This window comes from Myotis brandtii, unplaced genomic scaffold, assembly GCF_000412655.1.
Source record: "Myotis brandtii unplaced genomic scaffold, ASM41265v1 scaffold535, whole genome shotgun sequence".
NCBI classification, from domain to species: domain Eukaryota; kingdom Metazoa; phylum Chordata; class Mammalia; order Chiroptera; family Vespertilionidae; genus Myotis; species Myotis brandtii.
In genome coordinates this window covers 3,222,804-3,230,716 of record NW_005369964.1, presented here as the reverse complement: position 1 = coordinate 3,230,716, position 7,913 = coordinate 3,222,804, and the positions used below count along the sequence as shown (strand labels likewise).

Sequence of the window (7,913 nt, the reverse complement as noted above, 5' to 3'; positions counted from 1 at the left end):
CCCACCCCCACCAGTGAAGTGTGAGAAAACAGGGTGAGCACAGATAATTCCTCCCAGAAGTCTCCAGGGGAGGGTCACCCAGGGTCAAGAGATTTTTCTTTTTTTTTAACAAAGATCTTGAGCTTGTTTCGGCATTGATGGGAAGGAGCCAGGTGTGGGGAGGGGAGGAGGTGAAAGTATAGGACAGGGGTAGTTGATTGATTGTGGAAGGTCCCTGAGAAGGGGAGTGGGGATGAGCACACAGGTGGAGGGGTCGCTGCAGGTGAGAGAGGGGACCCATCCCCAGGTGTGGCTATGGGTGTTTACCATAAGCCATGCCAGGTACTTAGCGAGGAGGCCGGCACATGGTACAAACTATAGAACCTACTGATGCAACTTCTTATACTTAAACCATTAACATTAAACCATTCTCACATTCCTGGGACAAAGTCTACTGGACTCGGATGAATCATTAACAGGCTCCTGAATTTGACTGGCGAGTATTTTATGTATTTAGAATTTCCATACCTGTGCTCAGAAGTGAGACAGGTCGATCGTTTCATTGTGAGGTTAGCTTGGATAGATTTTTGGTGACGGGATTGCTTTCAGCTTCGTGAGATTATATGGGTCTCTTGGTCTTTTTCTCTGCTTTGGAAGAGTTATACATCTGTTCCTTAAATGTTCTAAATAGCTCACCTATAAAACTGCTGGGCCTGCAACCTTCTTTTGAAAGTATTTTTATAGAAATGCCAATGTATTCTGTAATTGTTGAAGTTTTTGATAATTTACAGTTTTCCAGAAAATTCCAGATCGTTGAGATTTTAAGAGCATTAGCATAATTATATATATATTACTCTTTTTGTAATTATATCCTTTGTCGTGTTGCTTGTATTTTGTATGTTTTTATTTAATTAGAGTCACCAGATTTCTGAAGTGTATTTTTCAAATCAAGTCACACTTACTTGTCAGCTCTGTTTTTCGTAGAGCTGCGTTAAGTTTGGCTTTATCTATTTTATTTTATTGGGGTTGCTTTTTCCTCCTTTCCTAATTTATTGAATTGAATACTTAAATTATATGTGGTGTAGCTCTCTTTTTCTATACACAATGCATTTAATACTATGAATCTGCCTTGGAGAATGGCTTTATTCTTACCAGGTTTTTACTTTCATTACTTTCCAAATATTCTGTGAATGTATTTTATTCCTCTATGTTCCAACTGCTAAGAAGAATTTTTTTAATTTAATTTTTTTAATCAGAAAACATGATCTGTGAAATTCATGGTTTTGGGGACACACTAGGATGTTTATGGTTGATGTCCATGGATGCTCGAAAATAAGGTGAATTCTTCACTTGTGTATACAATGCTAGACATTTTATTGATATTATTACTCAGAGAGTCTTTGCCTTTTATTAAATTACTAGAGGCCCGGTGCATGGATTTGTGCTCCAGTGGGGTCCCTCGGCCTGGCCTGCACCCTCTCTCAATCTGGGACCCCTCGGAGAATCTCAGATTGCCAGTTTCAGCCCGATCCCTGCAGGCCAGGCCAAGGGACCCCACCGGTGCACAAATCCGTGCACCAGGCCTCTAGTATGCATATAAGATCTTTGGTTAATCTCTTCCCGCCCCCCTTCCCTCTGAGATTCATCAGTCTGTTTCATGTTTCCATGCCTGTGCACTGTCTGCCCGCCCCCTGGTGGTCAGTGTGTGTCATAGCTACTGGTCGAACGGTCAAACGGTTGAACGGTCGCTTAGGCTTTCATATATATAGATCTCACCCATATACAGTGGGTTCTTTCTGTCCTCTTATTTTATGCTTTCTGCTTCTCGGCTTGCTTATTATCCTTTGCTCGCATTTCCTGCTGTCTATCTGAAGCACTGCTCTTTGGCCTGTTCTGGTGGAGAGAGGATGACACGTTTGGGGTGATGTATTTGTTCACTCCCTTGAGTGTGGCGATGGCTGAACAGGTGTGCATCTATGTCTAACGGATGAAATTGTACGCTGAACTATGTGCAGTTTGTTGTATGTCTATTATGCCTCAGAAACCTGTTTTTAAAAATGCCTGCCACACTGTTCAAAAGAATTCGAGTAGGGCCTCAGCTGCCCTCCCTAGCAGTAGCCCAGCTTTGTGCGAACATTACAGGTGTATGCATCTCCCTCTTTCTTACACAGCTTCTTCATCAAATATATCTTGGCATGTATTTTTAGTTCTATTAGTGATCTCTGTGCAGAGCCGGCAAGGCCATGGGTGAGCCTGAGAGGGGGCGGTGAAGGATTTAGAAAAGACAGACAAGAGAATAAAGCTGGGGCTAGGTGGGACGCTGCTTCTCTGATGAAAAGACAGCACCACAGCCTGCAAGCCGAGTCTTTATTTTATAACCAGATTCCACGAGGCAAAGTAAGGGCATGGTCAAGATGTTTACAACGTTCTCGCGGGTTCTGAATCTACTCAATTGCATGCACCTGATCAAGGTTTGTTTACTTGCTGCATCACTAAGCCACGTGGGACCACAGGTTCAAGCTTACAACTATAGCCCTTGGCTGTAATTGTGCTGGGACTTGCACGTGGCTTTGCCACTAGAGGATCGTGCCCTCTCGTTAGTCCCAGGCTTGAACCTGTCCAAACGCTGTAGCCGCTCTCCACAATCTCCTTTAAGATCCTCAACTGCACACTGGGGCCTACATTTCCATACTTGCCAAAATCAAGAGCCATATCATAAGGCCTGACCAATTGCCACGTGTTTTTAGTAACTTGTCATGCTTTCCTGCCCCCACCTCTACCCCCACCAGGTCTTTGTTATTTCAATTCAGGATTATAAATCCAGCCTTTTCCAATTTGTTTGTTTTATCAATCTTTTTCTTATGAAATTTGGGGTGTTCTGTTTCCCTGTTTATAGCAGCCTCTATGCCTCCACCTACCTCTCTGTCTGGCTCCCACGCTGCCCGCCAGCCCCTGTACGCTGCGACTTTCCCGCCTCGAGGTCTTCATTTTGTTCCAGGAGGTAACATGAGCCATAATTTCCCTCGTCTTGCCTATCCAAGGAGACCTCCGTGCAGCCTTCACTCACGAACGACTCATGGCTGGTAGGTAACTCTTGGCCCACACACGTGCCCCTCAAAATCCTGAAGAGACCCTTCATTTCCTCCTGATTGTCGTCCTCAGAGGAGGCCTCTGGGGCCAGCCCGTTTTCCCCTCTTTTGGGGCCACCTGTTTTTAATCCCCCTTTGCTCAGGGAAGAAAACATGGGAAACACAAAGAAAAATAACGGATCGCCTAGAATCACACCAAACACAGGTGAGAGTTACCACTTGGGGTTCACCTTTTTTGACCTGCTTTTTCCCTGCCAGAGACACAACCATGTACACAAGCCGAGCTGAGGGCAAGACATACAGACGAGGAATGCAGGCAGCGTTCGGGGAACCCTTCTCAGCTACTTGGAAGAGCGGTAGCAAGTCCATCTGTTTCCAATGCACTTGCTATTCGTAGGGCATCACCCGCTCCTTGAGCTCATGAAATTAAGCAAACGTCTAAAGCAGCGGTTCTCAACCTGTGGGTCGCGACCCCTTTGGCGGTCGAACAACCCTTTCACAGGGGTCGCCTAAGACCATCCTGCCTATCAGATGTTTACATGACGATTCATAACAGTAGCAACATTACAGTTATGAAGTAGCAACGAAAATAATTTTATGGTTGGGTCACAACATGAGGAACTGTATTTAAAGGGCCAGAAGGTTGAGAACCACTGATCTAAAGAATAACCTTGATTACTGACCTGTATGGGACGACCTCATGCCTCCCTGTTGAGGAAAAAGGGAATCTGTCCCTTCATGGGTGGTACCCGTGGCTGAAGTCGGAAACCGGGGTCTCTCGTCACCTCCTCCCCCGTGACCACCCTCGCGTGATGATCGTGGTGAAGTCCTGTCCTTGAGTCTCCCCTCTCCTCTCCCGCTGCCCCTGTCCTAGATGAGGTCACCCCCTCTCTCACAGGGACCACTGCCTTGTCTCCTCCACTTTGCTCCCCTCACTCTCACCCTGGGCACATCACGTGCCTCCCGGCTCCCGGATGCTTCACCTGAGTCCTTAGGTCTTTCCACCTCCTGTGTTCTCCCTTCTTCCAGAACGTTCTTACCTTCCACGACCATCTCCTCCTCATCGCCTCCTCTCTGTAGCCCTAATTATCCCCAGAGCAAATTCCTCCATCCAGTTCAGTGTTATGTCTGCACCTACGTCAAAGACCACCTCCTCCAGGAAGCCTTCTCTGACTTCCTCTAAACTCCCCAGCACCGTCTCTATCTTTCCCTGTTAACACCTGCTACTTTGGAGGATGACTTTAAAAGGTGTTTCCCAGGGGCCAGTATAATTTACAAACCAAAGCTCCGTAGTTTGTAAACCAAAACATATGTTCTTTGGGAGGAAAAAAAATAGTTAATGAATCTGGAACTTTTCTGGAAATCTAGGATATGTGTTGCTAGATTGCTCTTCCCCCACTAAGAGAATGCATAGCAAAAAGGAGCCAGGCAGCCCTGCTACGCTACTTACTCCCTGGGCAAGCCAGCTGCCCTTTGGGCCTCGAGTGTACTGTGTGTGAAGTGAGGGAAATAATGTTGCTGTGGGCGGGCGGGGTGGGGGGCACCTGGTAGGAGAGCAAGGAGCGGGAGTTAACGTGGTTGTAATAAATGAAAGTGGGCTTCGGAAATGACAGAATCTGTCACTGCTTGATAAGAAACCCCTTGTGGTTGGCTCGGTGGGTGCCTCCTCCCTGGGTCCCTCCGTCCCCAATGTCCCCGACATGGGAGACTCCCCACGGCCTGAGAATTCCTGTTGTCACCATGTAGCCATCTCCCCTCCCCGGGAGACAGATGGGATTAACAGATTGTAACTATTGTCTCTTGTTCTTCAGCAAGGTACACCAGGATCTGCGTGTCCCCTCGGGCCGCCGCGGGAAGGGAACGTGCGAGGTCCGCAAATACCCGCCGAGTTCTGCTTTGTTTAGAAACCAAGCTTGCTTGGGGTATCAGTGAGAACGGTGCTCAACCACGTGTGCCTGGGAACCCAAAATAACGGTGACTCAGACACAAGAGAAATCTATTTCTCCTTCACATTAAAGAAATCCCGGCGTAGGAAATACGGGACTGGTGTGGGGGACACAGGGACATCAGGAACCTGGGCCCATCCTAGCTTATTGCTGCCCCAGGGGACCCTCACAACCTAAGACGGCTGCTGGAGTTCCAGCCATCATACCCAAGCTCCAGACAGCAGGACAGAGGAAGGATTAAAGAAGGGTGTGCAGCCCTGGTTGGTGTTGCTCAGTGGTTAGAGAATCGGCCCTCACACCAAAGGGTTGCCGGTTCGATTCCCGATCAAGGGCTTGTAACTGGGTTGCAGGTTCAATCCCCGGGTTGGGGCATGTGCAGGAGGCAACCAATCGATGTCTCTCTCTCACATGGATGTCTCCCTCCTCTTTTTTCCTCCTCCTCCTCCTCCTCCTTTCTTCCCTTCCAGTCTCTCTAAATATCAATGGAAAACCCATCCTCAGGTGAGGATTAACAAAAGAAGGGTGTGCTTCTAAGTTTTGAAGATGAATTCCTGGAAGTCCCACAGGACACTTCTGCTTAAACTTCTCATCAAGCATTGGCCATGAAGGATTCGCTTAGCTGCAAGGGAAGCGGGCAGGCAGTTTCCGGGTGGGTAGCAATGTCAGAGCTAAAAACCAAGGCCCCATCTAAGGTCAGCTGGCAGAAGATCCCAGGGGCTCCTGAAGGGGAGCCCCTGGGAACCTGTGCCCTGAACCTGGATTCGTCTCCAGCCCACATTTCTCCTCTCTGTGCCCCTGTTTCCTCACCAGCAAAATGAGATGGAAAACCCCAGCCCTGGCGACCTCACGGGATCATTGCAGAACGCTCTGCCAACTGTCAGACACTGAGCGCCATGCACAGGTGGGCATTCTTAAAGTCTAGTTTTAGTTCATCGGATGGAGAATGGAGAGACGTACACTCCGGTGTCAGGGTCTTGGGGAGCCCCTTCTCTCTGGCCTCCATTCCTCACTGTTCCCGGGGAGGCTCCTGTGTTGTCTCTTCTATGAACCAGGTCTTGTCCCCCTGGAGCCTCAAGGGCCCCGAGAGGCAGGTGCGGCTGGAGTCCTTGGTGCTCTGACAGCTGCGCTGAGCCTGTGACGTGCTGACGCGGCCGCGTGTCCCCCTCCAGCCCTGCGTGTCGTGGGGGGGCAGGAGAGACTGTGCCGTGTTGTCGTACTCAGGACTGCCCGCTCGGGGATCACACTTGTGCTGTCTCTGACTCTAAGTGCCCTGTCGGTGAGTAAACGTTCCCAGGGGAGGCATCTGTCTTGCTTATCGGGGCTGGAGCTCACGGATGTGTCCGTCCCGGGTGCTTGAGCTGTAAACCTCGGTAGGTGGATGGGAGAAGCGAGCCCTTCGCCCATCGTCTCCGTCACCCATGGAAGCGGTGGGTTTTTAACCCCTGAGGACTCCCCTCTGGGCTGCCAGGGAAAACAGACTCCGGAGAGCACCGTGGAGTTGTGCCAGGGTTTCCTGACATCTGGAATGGTCCCGTGGAACGTGATGGGACTCCATGTTCCGGGTAACATTCGTGGATCCCAGAGCCCCGGGTGCAGTTCCCGGAAGGCGGCGGGGGGAGGGGGCAGCCATTCCACAAGTTGGGGCGGAGATCCCACGAGGTCCTGCCTGGAACTGGACAGGGAAGCCAGGAGGACCAGGCCCGGGACCGTGGCAGTCGCGAAGGGTCAGGGCGCGTGCCGGAGGGAGCCAATGGATGTATCTCTCTCACATCGATGTTTCTCTCTCTGTGTCTCTCCCCCTCGCTTACACTCTCTCTAAAAATTAGTGGGAAAATATCCTCAGGGGAGGATTAACAAAAAAAAAAAAATTTTCCCCAGTTGCCTCACATTGCTCATTGAAAGGGACCTCATTAAAGCCATCAGCTCATCACAGACTGCTCCCCGCCTCTTCCCAGCCCACCGAGAGCCACACACTTGCCTACGTGACGAGACGTGGACCGCAGTGTGGTCTGCGTTCTGGTGTCCAAAAGCAACGATAACGAGAGCCAGCAGGTCAGGGAGAGGGACCTGTGAGTGACCATCTACGGGCCAGAAATGGCCCCAGATGAAAGGGACGCTGCTCTTCTGTGCCCACCGCTGGGCTCACAGGTGCAGGCGCCCCACAAGCTCATGTGGTGGGGGCTGGAGGAATCTGGAGGAGAAGGGCCCCCAGGAGTAAGGCCTTTGGTGGGAGAGGCCAGGTTCCGGTGGGGAGACCCAGACCTCGGGCAGCAGGGGCCCGGATAGCTGCCTCCGTGGTCCTGAGAACCCCCTACCCAAGACCCTGTGGGGCCTCAGGCTAGGTCAGACGCCTCTCCTGGGTCCCCACCACCCCTGGGCATCCCCTCCATGACCCCAACTCCAGGGTGCCACGTCCTTGCCCATCTTCTGAGTCCCTTCCCAGGCTGGGGGCTCCGTGGGCGCAGGGGCCCAGGCCCCCACATGGACGTGCACAGGATCATGGCTGAGTGAACGAGAGAGGAAGAGAAGGTTTTTTTTCAGATCTCTGGAGGCTGGGGACGAGGACCAGGCCTGGGTGGAGGAGGAGGAGACAGAAGGAGGGGGCCTCCTCCTCTGCCCCCCGCAGACTCCCTCAGCCCCGAGCGGGTGGGCCCCAGCGAGGAAGCCGGCAGACAGCAGCGTCCGGACTGCCGGGAGCCGTGACTCAGCGGCCATCTGTTATCTAATGAGAAAATGACAAGCCAATTGGCGTGTTCCCCCTTCTCTTTAATATGGCAGATCCAGAAATGTGACTTTCCTGATCTCTGTTTTAATGATTCTGACTTGCTCACTCTTAATTCTCTTAATCCAGCGGCAGCTAACGCTGTGATTTGCCCAGGAATTCCTACGGGGCTTCTTT

The 7,913-nt window shown here is 50.9% G+C and overlaps 1 long non-coding RNA gene across 2 annotated transcripts; it reads left to right on the top strand.

Annotated features, from left to right (window-relative positions):
* Positions 1 to 479: 479 nt before the first annotated feature.
* LOC106728091 lies at positions 480 to 5,216 on the top strand. Of its 2 annotated transcripts, XR_001364337.1 has the most exons (4): positions 480 to 548; positions 2,362 to 2,450; positions 2,876 to 3,273; positions 4,880 to 5,216. It is a non-coding gene; the product is annotated as an uncharacterized LOC106728091 (long non-coding RNA). The 2 variants fall into 2 exon arrangements; XR_001364338.1 differs by lacking the exons at positions 480 to 548; positions 2,362 to 2,450 and having other exon boundaries at positions 2,565 to 3,062; positions 3,212 to 3,273.
* The last annotated feature ends 2,697 nt before the right edge of the window (positions 5,217 to 7,913 follow it).